The 16,496-nt window shown below is 50.5% G+C and overlaps 1 non-coding gene across 1 annotated transcript; it reads left to right on the plus strand.

The window, feature by feature from the left end:
- Positions 1 to 15,432: 15,432 nt before the first annotated feature.
- Positions 15,433 to 15,539, plus strand: LOC147698363 (U6 spliceosomal RNA). Its single transcript, XR_015299501.1, has one exon. It is a non-coding gene; the product is annotated as a U6 spliceosomal RNA (small nuclear RNA).
- Positions 15,540 to 16,496: the final 957 nt, after the last annotated feature.

The following is a 16,496-nucleotide window of genomic DNA, read 5'->3' on the forward strand; positions in this document are numbered from 1 at the left end:
TCGATGTATGGCCCTGCACAGAGGTGGATACAAATTAGTTGTGCATTCTGGGTTCACGCCTGGTTCCCGGGGGGTTGGCATTCTGCTCAAGAATTCTTGCCTGTTCGAGTTGCAGGCCACATGGTCAGACCAAAGGGGCAGATATGTTGGCATATTGGGATGACAGGGGGGTCGGACAGCAACCTCTTTATCTATCTACGTTACACCGGGCCTTCAGGCTTACACCTTCATTTAATTGATTTAATTAATTTAATTTAGCAGGGGTGGCTTTCTGACTTTCTTGAATCTTTGGGGCTGGTAGATTGTTGGAGACTCCGTAATCCAACTCAGAAAGGCTTCACCCACGTTTTGGCCGCACACAATAGTATGTCTAGATTGGATTACAATTTGGTCCCTGCGGCCATGGCGCATACCATTAGAGAGGTGGGGCACCTGGGGAGGGGCATTTCCGACAATTCCCCGGTGTGGCTGCAACTTGAGGTGGGACAGCCTGCAGTGGGTAGAATCGCACCGATCAATGCCTGGCATTTGAGAGACCCTGCCACCAAAAAGGAGGTGCACCAGGTATCGGAACATTATTTTCAGGATAACCTAGGTACGGTAGACTCAGCACAGTCCCTTTGGGAGGCATACAAGGTGGTGTTACTGGGAGTGGTCCATTCTTTGATTGTGGGGAAAAAGAGGAGGCACCAGGCCGAAGTGGTTAAGGTGGAGGCAGGAGTGGTAGACTTGGAGAGAAAGGTGGCAGACAAGGAGTCTCGGGAAGACATGCATTTGTTAAAACTAAAACAAGATGAATATAAAGGCCTTTCTAGGGAACGAGCAATTGCACAAAATAACGAGGTGCAAAGCCGAATATATGAACATGGCGATAAGCCCGGTAAATTGATCACTTGGCTCGAGCGTGGAGAGCGTGCCTCTCGTCTGGTGCCGGAGTTGGAGGGGGCGGGACCTGATAAAGTTACAGATCCACAGGCGGTGGCAGATACCTTTTCTGAATATTATAAGGAGGTGTATGCATCGGCAATGGCTTTACCGAAAAAGAAAATGGAGAGATGATCAGAGATATCGCCATGCCCAGCCTGACAGAAGAACATAGGGGATTCTTGGACTCACCCATTACAGACGACGAAATTGCACAAGCTATTAGGGGTATCAAGTCCGGGAAGGCGACTGGCCCTAACGGACTGCCTATAGGACTATATAAACTGAACGCTAACAAAATTGCTCCCCATTTTGCGTGCCATATTCCTAGAGAGTAGGGACTTGAAACAATTGCCTTATGATCAACGTGTGTCGAATATTGTCGTTATTTATAAACCGGGCAGGGTCCGGACATCCCCTTCCTCGTATTGGCCTATCTCACTTCTTAATACGGAACCCAAGATACTGGCAAAGTTGCTTGCCACTAGATTGGTTAAGGTCATCACTACTCTGATACACCCCGATCAGTATGGCTATATGCCACGTCGCAATACAGCCCTGAATCTGCGTAGACTCCATGGAATATTGGGAGGTTCTTCAAAGATATTAGAACCATCTGTCTTGGTGTCCCTGGATGCCACCATGGCCTTTGATCGAGTTGAGTGGGCTTACCTCTTTGCCGTTTTGAATAAGTTGGGCTTTGGCCCTGAGTTTATTGGATGGGTCAGATTGTTGTATGCCGCTCCCCTGGCCAGAGTGATTTAAAATAACTGTAAATCAGCCGACTTTGTTCTTCGAAGGGGCACGAGGCAGGGATGTCCGTTGTCCCCACTCCTTTTTACGCTAGCACTGGAGCCGCTCGCGGCATGGGTCCGATGGGACCGGTCAATATGCCTGCTGCGGTGGACGTTGGACTGGGAAGATAAAATCTTACTTTATGCAGATGATATTCTGTTATATTTAACAAAACCCAGAGTGTCCTTGAGCAACTTCCTAGATGTTCTAGCGATCTTCGGCAGATATTCTGGATTCACCATTAATTGGACGAAATCTGTTTTATTTGTAATATCCGGTAACCCACCGGTCGTCCCCCAGGCATGCCCTATTAGGATAGAACAGGTGGGATTTAAATATCTAGGGATCTATATAACGTTGGATCCAAAGGTGAGATACTACAACAACTTGTTGCCTCCCCTGAGTTGGCTTAGAAGGGACGTGGAGCGATGGAGGGCCCTGCCCTTGTTGTTACTTGGTAGGGCGGTTCTGTTTAAAATATTGGCTCTGCCCCGGTTTTTGTATACACTTCAGAACTCCATGGACCCTGTGCCTGCGGCTTATTTTCGGGAGATTAAAGTGCTCCAGCGGCAGCTTCTGTGGGACGGCAGGGCTCGTATAGCCTTTGTCAAACTCACACTCCCCTGGTATGATGGTGGAATTGGGCTGCCGGACTTGAAAAAATATTATTGAGCCGCTCATCTCGCTGCAGTGAATCACATGATCTATGGCTTGCCTGGCGATCCTTGTTTTTGCAATGGATAGAAGACTCTCCCCAGGTGGAGACATAGTCAGAGCTCTATATGCCGGACCGGGGAGATTTGCTCTTTCGGGTCCGACGGCACATGCGGTGCACGTCTGGCATGCGGCCAACAGAGGTTTGGGATGGGAAGAGAAATTAACTATGGCTACTCCCCTGTTTAACTCGGAGAGGCTTGGGAGCATGTGGCGTACTAAGGGGTTTGACAAATGGAACCTCATTGGTATCAGTGGGATTACGGATGTGTGGGGAAGGGGCGTTGTACAGACTTTGGAGTCCCTTCAACAACAGTATAGCCTACATACCAATGAACACTTTTGATACCGCCATATTAGACACGCCCTGCTTGCTCATGTGCCGTCGGATACGGAGCTCCTGGATGCCTCACCCTGGAGGACCGAGTATTGGACGGGCACCTCCCTGACAAGACTGTCTCACTGATATACAAGAAGCTAATTAATAATATGGATAGCCCGCTGGGTAGTATCAAAGATGCGTGGGTTGCAGACGGGTTGGAACTTGACGATGAGGATTGGACAGAGGCGGCCTCTTCCCCGACAGTAGTGGCTATCCAGATGAGGTTCAGGTTGGTGCAACTTAAAATCCTACACAGATCTTACGTTACTGGGCCAAGGCTGGTTAAGATGGGAAGGGTCACTAGCGGAGTTTGCCGGAGAGCGTGTGGTGAAGTGGGCACGGCACGTTCATACACATTTGATGGCATTGTGATGAGATTCAAACCTACTGGATGAAGGTGCATGATATTATGGGAGAAGTGCTGGGGATGGAGCTCCGACCGGAAGCCCGTAGATGTATTTTTTTTTTTAAACCTTTATTTCCATTTTGCAGCAATACATTTGTGGGCCTACAACCACAGGGGCTGGCCGTCACTAAAACGAAACAGAAACATGGTATTGCACAAATACACAGCTCTTCAGCCGACAGCCCGGAGGCCCGGCAGCGATTCAGCATACTGTCCGTGTGAATCCTAGGATATTGCACAGGATGAGGTTATGGTTTTACATTTTAAGTATATATAAATAAACAATAAAGAAACCAAAACTAACGAGGCAAAAGAGGCTATGCGGTGGGTGTCTGTCACAGGGGGGAGAGCCGTATCAAGAAACAATATATACAACATTAATAGATGAAAAAGTGGGAAGGGGGGGCCAGGAGCAAGTGATCACAGTGTCAGCAAGAGTCTATACAGTACAAGGAATGCTCGGCTATGGGGACTGTGACATTTCCGGAATATCTACAAAAGGAGGAGTACCGATCTCCCCTTGGTATAAGTTCCATATTCTCCCCCATTTCTTAGGTCTCCCACGTGCAACATACACTCTTTTTTCCCTACACATGCACCAGTCCATGTTTTCTTTCCAAACTGAAATCGTAGGTGCTCTTTGGGACCCCTAAAGTTGTGCTATGTCTCTTTTAGCTACCATATTTCCAAGTATAGCCCATTGAGTCTGTGCCACATTATAATCATTCGGTTCCCATACATTCAGTAGACAGCGTCGGGCTTCAGGCAACAACGAGACTCCCATAACTTCTTCCATGACAGCATGCACTCGGTTCCAGAACACAACCACCTCCGGGCATTCCCATATGACATGGAAGAAAGTACCCATCAAACTACACCCACACTTACACAACCCATCAACAGAATAACCCATACGCAGGAGCCGGGGACCCGTTATATAGACACGATGTAGGATCTTTAATTGCACCAGCCGGAGACGGGCCGGAATTGCGACCTCTTTAGGAGAAGATATCGCAGCCTGCCAATCCTCATCATCCAATTGCAGTCCATCCCTGGTCCAAGCCTCCCGAAGCTGCAGAAGTAAATCCGTTCGATCGTTAATGAATTTTTTATATATTAAAGAAATAGTGTTATCCGGAACATGTCGGTCATCTATCTTCGAGGGGAGAAGATTCCGGGATCAAGGTCCCGGCCGGGAAAACCGAACCAAGTGCGTGACGGATCTGCATATAGCGGAAATGCTCCCTATCACTAAGCGCATATTCCGACTGCAGCTCCTCAAAAGTCTTAATCCTATCCTTGACCCAAAGATCCCCGACCCTACTAATACCGATGAGGTCCCACTTCTCAAAGCCCTTCGTTGTCCATAAGCTACCCAATCTTTCAGCTACGTAAAGCGGGGTTGCTCGAGTCAATCTGTCCGACCACCTCATTGCTGCGTTCGCGCTACACCACACCCGCACCGCAACCCCGGTGGGTCCCAGTAGCTTCCTGCCAGACGATTTAGAGTATAACGCCCTGTTGTAGTTTCCTCCCGGCAACTGCCATTTATCCATTTCAAAGGCAGGATTTGGCATAGGGCCGTACATGGCATGATTGATTGCACTCAATTGAGATGCCCAGTAATAGCGGTTGATGTCCGGTAACGCGATGCCCCCATTGTACCAGGGTAGTGTCAATTTCTCTAGGGCAATACGAGGACGCCCACCCCATACCAACTGCCTCTGTAGGCTCTCTATCTCATGGAAATAACTAGCAGGTATGAGATCTAGTGTATTTTGGAGGGCATATAGAAATCGAGGTAGGGACATTATCTTAAAAAGAGCTGCTCTCCCGACAGGGGACAACGGCAGGCCACACCAGGCCGCTACGTCAGATTTAAGCCGAAGAAGCGGAGGCAGCAGGTTACGTTCATATCGAACCACAGGGTCTAGTGATATGAAAATCCCCAAGTATTTAAAACCAATCTGTGATATCTGAATCTGGCAGATACGCGGCAAGGGGGATATATCTCCAGTGAGAGCATAAATACTAGATTTAGCCCAATTGATCACTAGACCTGAGTTCTTTCTGAATGAACTAAGTACATCAAACAGCACTCCCATCGACTTCCGGGGGGAAGTGAGGTATAACAGAATATCATCTGCATATAGCGATATGCGGTCTTCAAAGTCAGGGGTCCACCTAATACCCTTAAGCGATGGTTTCCACCGCAACCAAGCAGCTAGGTGTTCTAAAGCAAGCGCGAAGAGCAAAGGAGACAATGGGCACCCCTGTCGCGTACCCCTCCCGAGAACAAAGGACTCCGAGACCCTGCCGTTAACCACCACCTGGGCCAGCGGTTCCTCATAAAGGAGTTTAACCCAACCCATAAACCCTGGGCCAAAACCGGACTTCGCGAGAGCAGCCCACAAATATGGCCATTCCACAGTGTCAAAGGCCATCGTGGCATCCAAGGAGACCAAGATGGCCGGCTCACGCAACGACTCCGCTCTCGCCAGGACGCCATGAAGACGACACAGGTTCAGCCCGGTGTTGCGGTGAGGAATAAACCCGGACTGATCCGGGTGTATCAAGTCGCCGATCACCTTTATTAGCCTATTTGCCAGTAATTTTGCCAGTAATTTTGCAATGATTTTAGGTTCGGTACAAAAGGGGTTGGTGATGGACGGAGCTTCTGAATCAATCAGACTCTCACACCCAGTCAAGAGATCTGGGTTTAATCCATCACCGTTCTTTAGCCCACTCTGCCACCCCAGTTCAGACATGGCTATATGCAAATCAGTCTGACCATGTGCCTCATGGGAACAGTGCAGCCCGAACCGCCAAGCCATGTCTTCCCTGGACCGGAAACAAGCTTCCGAGGACCGTTTTCTGGCATTCCAGCCTTCTTCAGCCCGGCTTGCTTGAATCCAGTGGCAAAGTGAGCAAGGGACTCACGTCTGAGTATACCCTGCCACACTTATGGCGGCCAAAAGCGGTACAAAAGGGGTTGGTGATGGACGGAGCTTCTGAATTAATCAGACTCTCACACCCAGTCAAGAGATCTGGGCTTAATCCATCACTGTTCTTTAGCCCACTCTGCCACCCCAGTTCAGACATAGCTATATGCAAATCAGTCTGACCCTGTGCCTCATGGGAACAGTGCAGCCCGAACCGCCAAGCCATGTCTTCCCTGGACCGGAAACAAGCTTCCGAGGACCGGTTTCTGGCATTCCAGCCTTCTTCAGCCCGGCTTGCTTGAATCCAGTGGCAAAGTGAGCAAGGGACTCACGTCTGAGTATACCCTGCCACACTTATGGCGGCCAAAAGCGGTACAAAAGGGGTTGGTGATGGACGGAGCTTCTGAATCAATCAGATTTTAGGTTCAGCATTTTTTTTTTAAAACCTTTATTGACATTTCAACCAAATACAAGTATGGGCCTACAACCCCCGGGCCGCCAACTAAACAGTTAGAGTAATAGAGAGCAATTTTTAATCACATGCAGCACCTCGGGGAGCAGAATCTCCATGCTAGTGTACTCTTGGTCACTGAGCAGCACAATTAGGAAAACAGAATATAAAAGGTTTTCATTTTATAGTATAGGATGGAAGGATCAGGTGCCGAACAATTTCCCAGCAGCGAAAAATGGCAGGCAGAATAGTAAGCATGTCCACAGTAAACAGTAATCGATCAAATCAATGGCGCAGAAACAGGAGGTTCAGGATGTGAAGGAATATTACGGTCAATTCGCGCCTGCAGTCACCTGCCCTAAGACCCAGAGAACACCACGAAAATTGAGGCACAGATGAAAAAGCAGTGATTGATACCAAAGGAAACCCACTGCACTGACCCAGAAAAAGAAAAAGACAAAGAAAGAGAAGAGAACAAAGGCCATAGAAACAAAAGAAAAGCAAAAAATCCCCTCCCCCAACCCCCCACCCTGAACCCCTGCAGATGACTACGCCCCCCCCCCCCAGCAGTGTGCCTGTCGCCCGAGAACCAAACCCGAAATATAGAAGAAACAGGGAAAAGGAGAAAGAAAGGAAACCCCACCCAACGGGGAAGTGGAGGAGGGCGATAGTCTATGCGCTCCCGGTCTCTCCCCCCCGCCCTAACAAAGGGGGCCCCCTAAGCCAACACGAATAAAGTTGTCCACCATACAAAAATACCCCGGGGGGAACCACAACCCCCCCGTCCCGGAATCCGTCTGTTAATGAAGCAGTCCCGTTACCAATAGATCCATCGTAAACAATTCAACCCGCAATCTCAGCCTTGGCCCCGTCTAACAAAGTTGCCGAGTCCCTCGGATAAGAAAAGCCCCATCCCCGGAAAGTCAAAAGCCACACAGAAGCAGCCGGAGCTTGAGTCAGCAAATGGGAGAGGAATAGCAGATCCCAACGCACACGGCTTGCACCAACAATGTCCCTCCCCGTCTCCGAGGCCAAGCATCGTTCCATCCGCCATGTTGGGAGACCGAATGGGGAGGGGGTGCGACTCGTTCCGATACAGATCAAAGTGTAGGCCAACAGTGTCCAGGATGGGGGAAGCAGTGAAATGCTCAGATAACTGTAGGACCGATGTTTCCGAGAACGTGAGAGAGTCACCAATCGCAGCACTCACGATGAGTTCCATTTCTTCGGGGGCATGCACAGCTTCCAGCACCGGGTCCAGACGCGCCGGTAGGGCTTCCAACAGGGGGCAAGTCGGCTGCCGGGTCTCAACAAGCATTTACAATGCAACGGTCTCGCCTTTGCAAACGTTAGAGCTATTGGCATTGTAAATGACACATTTTTTATTTATGTGTTGGTTTTGAAAACAGATAAATAAATGGCTTTGTCATTTACATTGCCAATAGCTTTTCTTAGTCAACTATGTCGCAAAATTTGGTCCTCCTCCGCCACATAATTCAAGGAGGCCTTGCTTAGTGGTGCCTTAAACCAGTCACCTTCGTGCATTGATCTAATTTTGTGTCATTCCCATTTTTCTTTCATTCACTACTGGTACAGCATAGTGCAACTTGTTAGCCCACTTCAGCCATTGGCTAACTTCACTGAGAGCTCCTGCACAATGTGCACTAATTTAGAAAAAGTAAGGTCCTGTAATCTCAGCGACTAGTGGCTCGGTGTAGGCTTTTTATTAACAAGATCGATGAAGCAAAAAGGGTTATCTAAATAAAGTTTAACAAAACCCAACAAAAAAAGTAAGCATTCGCAAAAACAAAAGCTTGGAAGCAACGCCAGACCTATGGGCTTCGCCAATGCTTGATTTTATTAACACGTTCTTCTCTAGTCTACGAGGAATAACCATGCCGGGGAGCAGCCAGTCTACTCCAGCTCTCTGCCTGCAGCACGTGCTGAAAATGCTGATACCACATTTCAGTGACTTTCTAATATCTTACAGGACTACACTTGAAGAGATATGCTAGCACTGCCACCTCTCAAATTAAATAACAAAATGGTGCTGCATCCACATCTTTTCTAAAAATAAATGTGTGTACGTTAACCGAGGGCAGTGGCTACGAGGAAGGAACTTTCTACTAGAGTACAATAAGGCCTAATGTTTATGTTTAAAGTGGCAACGTAAGAACACTAATGTATTTTAGATGATAAAAGAGGCATGTGAACTGCAAGAACGAAACAATGGTGCATTTCTTCTTCGTACTGCCACGGGCTGAAAAATAATAAAAAAAGATCACATAAATACCTAATGGGCATATGATTTGAATAAGCGTTAAGTTTCGAATTAGCGACACCCAAGAAAGACTATTTCAATATGGCAGCCATGTTTATAGTGATTAGTACATATGGTATTTTTGACTCTCGCTCAGTTTTTGGCGCTGTGTGTTGGAGGGGCTCAGCTCCAGCTTAAGTCTTTTTCTCAAATCTTCTGCACTGCCCGGTCACAGTTCAGAGCTGAGGATGCAGCACAACCCCACAGCATCTTCAATTAGGCGCCAATAAATACATGAACACATTCACTGAATAATAACCACAGAATGCCATTCCGAAAAAAGGGGCAAGACATAAAAAAGACACAAACGCCCACAAATCGGATCCAGCCGGTGTAAAATCTCGGCTCCCCCACTTCTACACATTGCGTGATCCTGAGAGCACCTCGAGCTCAAAAACAAACTAAATGCCGATTTGTTCATGTAATCAGAGCAGGGCTCGGGCCGGTGCGGGCTGTGCCACTCGCCCGGGCGGTGTCGCCAATCTGGAGGCGAGGGGGGGGGGGGGGGGGGGGGGATAGCGGCCATGCAGGGCCTGGCCACAGCTGGATTAAGAAGCTTACAAACGCCCACAGAATGCCATGACGAAAAAAGGAGCGGGACTTAAAAAAAGACACAGAAACGCCCACGAATCGCATCCAGCCGGGGGAAAGAGTAATTGACACCCATCTCTTCCAATGGCTAGCCTCCATTTATGGAGCTAGCCAATGGAAGAAGGGGCGGGTTAAAGTACACAGTATTGAGATAACATAAAATCTCAGCCTGCGCCAACACTGCTGCACAGTGTACGCTAGGTCAAGACCTAAAAAGCCAATGGCTGACGTGAGCGGACTGTGCCCTACGCTGTATGATGTGGTGGGTGGAAAAAAACGTCAACCACACATTAATAGACCAATGGATAAATTGCCAAAATGTCTTGTTTAATGCCAAAGCTAAAAATGAAAAACACCCCCACAAACAATGAAGCGTTAAGATCACTACACAAAATGAGAAGGAATGAACACCCAGTACAGAAATTAACCCATTTGGGTGGACCAAATTGACAGTGCAGATGTTGGCATTAAGCACGTGATAACGTAGCAACAGGCTGCCGAGTGAACTATGCAGCACAGAAGTAGTCTGCACCATCATGTGAAGCAAGCACAGGCTTTGCTGCAGACACTGCCACTGACGTCTAAACATACGATGCAGCGGACCACTGTTCATCTTAAGATAGAGAATGGGCACGGGTATTTGAAATTGCCTTTAAAAAGATATCTAGTTCTTCTACTCTGACCGAAGCACACAGGTGTATAGTTAGATCTCTGGGATCACTCTCTAATAAGGGGACACGTGGAGGTCAATCACTCAAGAAACATTTATAGAGCGCTGCTTGTCACCCGAGAGGGTATCCAGGCGCTCGAATCCTCCTTTACACCACCACTATTGAAGGTGTGCATTAGACCGCTGGGACACAGATTCACAACCATCTAAACGACAACTGGGGTAGCCAAATATCACCAAAAGCCTCAACCACAAATGAGATATCTCTGTTAAAATGTGAGAAAATCACGTCTTGGTGCTGGGAGGAAACCAGCAGAATCTAGCCCATTATAACGTGACTAAACCCTTTGACCACAACACAAAACAAGTAGAAAATAAATGTTGGGTACTTGATGAGCAGGTTATTTCAGTTCAGTATGTGTTTCCATTGATGTAATTTCGAATTTGACGAAAATACAGTAGTGACGTGACTAAAAACAGTGTGCAAAGTGCTGCTGTGATCAGCCGAGACCATTTTGCTGGGTTGGGCAGGCCTACGGTTGCAGGTCTTGCCAGTGCCAGCAATTTGGTGTGTCTTAGGGTCACTTTCTCGAACCAACGAGTAACTGGGGTCATCAGTAGGTCAGTTTTTCGTCCTATTAAGCGCCAGTGGGAGTCCATTACTAGCAATTGGGTACAGTCTAACATGGGGGTAGTCTTGAGTCGCTGGGGTGGGCACGGCACTTACATGAAAAGGAAAGATGCGGGGGAAGGGATGGGGATACGACACTGGTTATGGGGAGGTTAGACTCTAACAAGGAGCTGCTAGCATCATTATGCCTGACCCAGACCCCGATATCTGCCCTCAACCCGCACACGGTGCCCCAGTTTGGGGAAGAGCGTCCTCGCAGAGCTGTGGTGCCATTCAAGGCACCTTTCTCCCACTATACAAAGGATACCTTTGTGGTTACCAGAAGTGATTGAAGTACTGCAGTCAGAGAGCCTGGGCGCAGCTGGCCCCCGATCCTAGACTGAAGGAAGCGATGGAGAGTCCTTGGCTGGTAATGGAGAGCTACTCGCCGGTATTGCCTAGGCACTTCCTTGGCTGCCAAAGTTAGCGGGATTTACCTTCAGGGGAAATTTAGACTACTGAGGCGAGATAAGGTTCTGGCAGAAGATTGATCAAGTTGCTGACTGCAGAAAAGCAATGGATCCCAGACCCTTCAAGCCGAGTAGTTGGCTTCGGGAATGGAGGGAAGTGGGGTGGTGGTGCCAAGAGAGGAGATGAACGAGAAGACTAAGGGTGGTTTTTGTAGACATTTTTGTGTTAATTATTGAAAAACTGAGAGTCGTGAAGCCAAAAGATTCCATGATGTGGCAGAGGAAAAAAGGTGCGTTTGATCCTATAATAAGTAAGCATGCACACACCTACCTGGGATCTGCAAATTCAAATATAACTCCCTGCGCACCCCAAATAAGTGCTTTAAGAAATCTGAAGAAATGAGAGCTCAAAATTGAGTCAGACTGGTTTTCTTAGCAAGGCTCCCCCCCAGTTTTGCTTTAAGATCCCATGGGTTAACTCTTATCCCAATTGAAAGGCTGCTCAACAACTTTACTGTGGCTTCTGCTATGGTGTTAGAACACCTACAGTGGGAGTGGAGTGTTTGGCGGGACAAGGTGGGGCATATTTTGTAATAAACCAAGAGTCCTTAGCACAAAGGAATGCAGCTCCGCATAAAATCGAAAAAGAGTTACCATTGGGCCTTTTAGGGCGGAACCTCTAGAAGGGTTTGTGCGTTCCCAGAGGGTCGTAGTTCCTTTAGATTTCCTCACAATCTGTAAGCTTCACAGGCCAACTTGTTGATTTTCATCTGCTAGGCTTTGGTTCAGAGGTCCCTACTTCAAGTGAATGCAAATAGGTTGCTCTGATTTCTGTGCTTGCTATATGCCTTTCTAAGCCGTCTTGGAGCCAGTCTTTAAGGAATCAGCTAAGACAAAGTTGATCCTGTATTAGCTTGGTTAATGTTAAAATGCACCCTCAGCATTTAATATGAAGCCCTTTACAGGTGTGTGGCTTAGGTCAGGGTTTTTTACCAGTCTAGGGTATTTATTAACAGGTGTTTTCGGGCTCCGTGCTGGCATTTCAGGGTACCTGCTGTACATCATTAGATTTATTTTATGAAAGAAGCGAACCTCCTAACATCTGTGCCACACACTCATTGCCTTTAAAAGTAAATAACTACTAAGGAAATAAAAGGGCGGAAGATTTCAACTCATTTAAACATCAAATTGCAGTGGTCTCTGGAACTTGAAGCATTGGGCAGGGGGCGTGTTACCAGGAGCTTAACATAGGGCATGTTCGATTAGTTTAGTTTGTGCACATTGTCTTGAAGGGCCATTTGTGTGCTGTAGAGAGAGCGGGGCTCTGGGCAAGGAAAAACGGTTTTAGAGTCACTGCTCTTGCCAGTAAGGAGGCGAGAGCGCACGATGCTTTAAGCTACGAAGCCTACATTTGTAAGGATTTTAAACTATTCTGTCAAAACAATCTTGCCCTATATTAGTTTAAAAATATGTTTAGCAAGCAGCTCAAGTGCATTTGTTTTACAAAGCCCAACCCTTATAATTAAAACTTTCTGCAATTTAGACAATGTATTACACTTTCTATTGGTTTTTGCTAACTGCAAACCTGTATTAAATAAGGACCTAAGTCTCTTGGTCTCTGAAGAGCAGCTGTTTACCTTGAGGACGAGATTTGTTCTCTTGCTTTAGATCACTGGGACTTAAGAGCTTGGCCAAATCTGGCCCTGGATCGTCTCTCTGTAATAAGTCCCTGACGTAAACCCTCCACCAAGTCCAGCAGAACATAACATAACTCCGCTGCTCCCCACCCTGGGAACTGGTGCTGCGCCAGTGCATGCGGGAGGGGCGGCCAACGCCTCCGCTATTCTGACATTTACTTGCTCACTTTGTGAGGGAATGCATTACCTCCTCGTTAGTCTTCCTCGCCCCCTGAGTTACATAGTGAGCTTTAGCTCCACAACAGAACCCTCCAAAGCAAAAAGAAACCACCTCCCACCCCCTCCCAACATGGCCGACCAGTCCCACCTGACCTCTATAAGAGGCGGGCCGGCCCAACCAATCAGCCTGTTTTTTTTGTTCTGCACGATTCTCTCCAGAGCACTGTTCAGGTAAGATGGGCCGGCGTGAGCTGGCCCTGGGGTTTTAGGGTGTGGACCTGCTCTAGCGGTCTCTGGTGCCTTATGCCTAAAAATTCCCCCCCCCTCTTCCTTCCCCCGGTCCTGTGGGGCCGGTTAGGTGCTGCTGTAGCGTGCCATGGGTCTACAGGGGGGGGGGGGGGGCGGCCGGGGGTGTGGAGTGGCTGTACATTCCCGTGGCTCCCCCGGTCGTTACTGGGGGGCCCTAGCCTTTAGTGGGCGTTTGGGCCCGGCGCATTCTCCTGTAGGTTGTTACATGCGGGTGGTTGACACACCCCTCAGGGAGGTGTTTCTTGTATTCCTGGCTATTCTTGTGCTGTTTCCGCCTGGTCACTACCGTGTAGGTAGGGTTCAGAGGCGGTGACTCTACGCCTAGGATGTCCGCTGTAGCCGGGGACCCACGAGTCCGGTGTGAGACTCGTGTTTCCGTTTTCTGCATTATCAGGAGTTTGCGCCAAGTCTTTAAGTACCTCAGGCCTGGCTTTGGGCCGCCTGGAATTGCGCTCTGCTAAAGGCCACAAGATGTGAGTACTTACATTTGAGCTGCCCCACAGAGACAGATCACTTCTAATGCGTGAGTTCTCTATCTGTTACTGATGCCGCCATTCCCGGTGCTTCCGTGGGACTTGCCTTCTGGCCCAATGACCCGCCTGGTGGATCGTCTTCGCCGGGTGTGGGTCTTTGGGTTCCCTGTCTGGCCGGGTGCCCCCTCGCGACCTCGTTTTTGTTCCCCCCCCCCGTGGGGGTGGCTTCACGTCTGGCGGTGTCTCTCGTCCGTCGACTTCCTGGCCTATGTACGGTGGTCCCTTTGGTCCTCGTCTCGGGCTTGTCCTCCTTCGGGGGGGCGTGTGCCTGGTCCCGGTACTTCCCTCTGGTTCTTTCAGGGGGGGGGGGGGCGTCCTTTGACGCCGGGTCGTTTGGAGGTCGTTGGGTTCGCCTGCGGCCGCTCAGCACCTCGTGCTTCGGGGGTTGCTGAATGTCTTCCTGGCCGGCCGTTTTTTTGCGGTGCTCGCTTCAGCAGCACTTTTACTAGAATTGGATGAGGTGACTGGCTTGGCCCCTGCACGTTTTCGTGTGGCATTCCATTGGCCGGTGCTTAGGTCCCCGGGTCTTGGTCGGGTATGGGCGCCCTGGTGGGGGTGTCACCGGTCCTGGCCCTTCGGGCTGTCTTCCCCCGGGGTCCGTCGGAGTCGGGTCTGGCCTTCGTTGCATGGTCTCGCCCTGCCCCGGTGGTGTTTCGACGCCTGGGGCCTCGGCTCGGTCTGCCTCCGAGGTCTCTGTTCACGGAGGGGGGCTCGGCCCTCCGGCCCGGGTTCTACTCCTCCTTCCGGGTCCTTATGACCTGTCTTTCGCGTGACCTTTGGTCTGCTGTACGCGTCTCCCCCGTGCCCTCTGAGATCGCGGGTCCTCGGCAGGATTCGCTTGGACAGGGCCGGGGTGCTCCTGGGCGCTCGGCAGCGCATGGCCTTAATTTGGTACGTTGCAGTGGGGAGGTGCCTGGCACCCGCGCGTGGTTGCCACGCTAGTCGGGGTGCATTCCTGTTTTTAGTTCCCGGCGGGGTCCGCCGCCCCGGGTACCCTCTCCTATGGCGAGCTGACGGTTCGCGCCTCCTGGCCGATCCCGGATCTTCCCATACCATGGTTGGGTCCCCCGCTCTCGGCATCGGTGTTGTGCCGGCTCTTGTCGGCTGGCCTGCCTCCTTCGGCAGGCCCGGTTCTGGTGCGGATGCTCGGGGTTGTGGCTTGCTACGGGGTTCCCGCAGGTCTTCCACGTGCTCTGCCTGTGCCCGGCGCTGGGCGCCCTTCTCGCATTGGCGCGGTCGGCTTGGTGCTGTCCCCGCCTCCGTGGTCCCCTTGCGGGTCTTGGTTTTCCGGTCTGAGGGGTGTTCCTGGAACGTGGCCCCTTCTTTCCTGTGGGCCCGGTGGGCGGCCTTGCGGGCCTTCCACAGTCCGGTGTTCGCCGGCCTGGGTTCCTTGGTGGCGCGCTTGGCTCCGAGGTTATTTATCCTTCGCCCACGGGCGCTCTGCCGGTCTCCCCCTTGGGTGCTCGCTTCGGCTGCACATATACTAATAGTGGTACGTTACTGAGGAGATTTGCAGGGCCCCTGCGCGAGGGTGACTCGCAAATTCGTGAGGCGTTCCACAGGAGTTTTCTCTCTCGTTCTACGAGCTCTTCGGGGTCCGCCCTTTTGGGCCCCGGCCCTCGGTGGCTTTGCGGTTCCTCGCCTTTCAGGTGGTTTTCCCTGGTGGCGATGGTGTCTGCTGGGCGGATGGGCGTGCGGGGGTCGTTCCTCCGCTCCCCGCCCTTCTTGCGGGTTTTGCCGGACGGGGTTGTTCCTCCGGCATGTCCCCCGTGTCCTTCCCGGGGTTCCTTCCCTGGGGCCTCGGACTCAGGTGGTATCTTTACCGCTTTTCCCGGCCAACGCGGTTCCTCCCTTGTCCGTGCTGGTTGTTCGGCGTGCTGTTTTGGCTTCTCTTGGCCGCACGTCTTTCCTTCCCCGGTGGGATGACCTGTGTTGTGTCTTTTGGCCCGGTTCGTTCGGGCCGCTAGCCCTCGTTCCACCTTGGTTCGCGGGCTTACACAGGCTGGCATCCTTCCCTACGCTTCGCTGGGTTCGGTGGATCCGGCGGGGGCCCAGGGTCGGTCCGCGAGGAGTGGCTCTGTTCCCTGGGCCCCCTTAGTGGGTGTCTCCTCTGTGGAGTTTTATCTGGCTTCGGCGTGGTCGTCCCCCGCCTGGTACGTGGGTCTCTAGCGGTCCCGGGGGGACTTCGCTGGGGCCATTCTGAGTGCTGGAGCTGCGACTCCTGGTTGGCCTTCTTTTCCTGGAGGTCTTGATTTCAGGTTTCCTGTGATCCCTGTTTTCTTTTCAGTTGTTATACTTCAACCTTGGGTTGGTTTCTCTGCATCACCGTGTGGTGTTGTTGTTATGGTGGTCAATGAAGCCTTGTTGGCTTGGGTATTTGCTCACTATGTAACTCAGGGGGCGAGGAAGACTAACGAGGAGGTAATGCCCCGGTTACTTACCGGTAATCTTCATTACTCCGAGTATAGTCTTCCTCGCCACATGAGTTCCCTCCCCCCCTCCCTGTCTGGCTATCGGCTTCAT

Source organism: Lissotriton vulgaris, chromosome 8, assembly GCF_964263255.1.
Source record: "Lissotriton vulgaris chromosome 8, aLisVul1.2, whole genome shotgun sequence".
NCBI lineage: Eukaryota > Metazoa > Chordata > Amphibia > Caudata > Salamandridae > Lissotriton > Lissotriton vulgaris.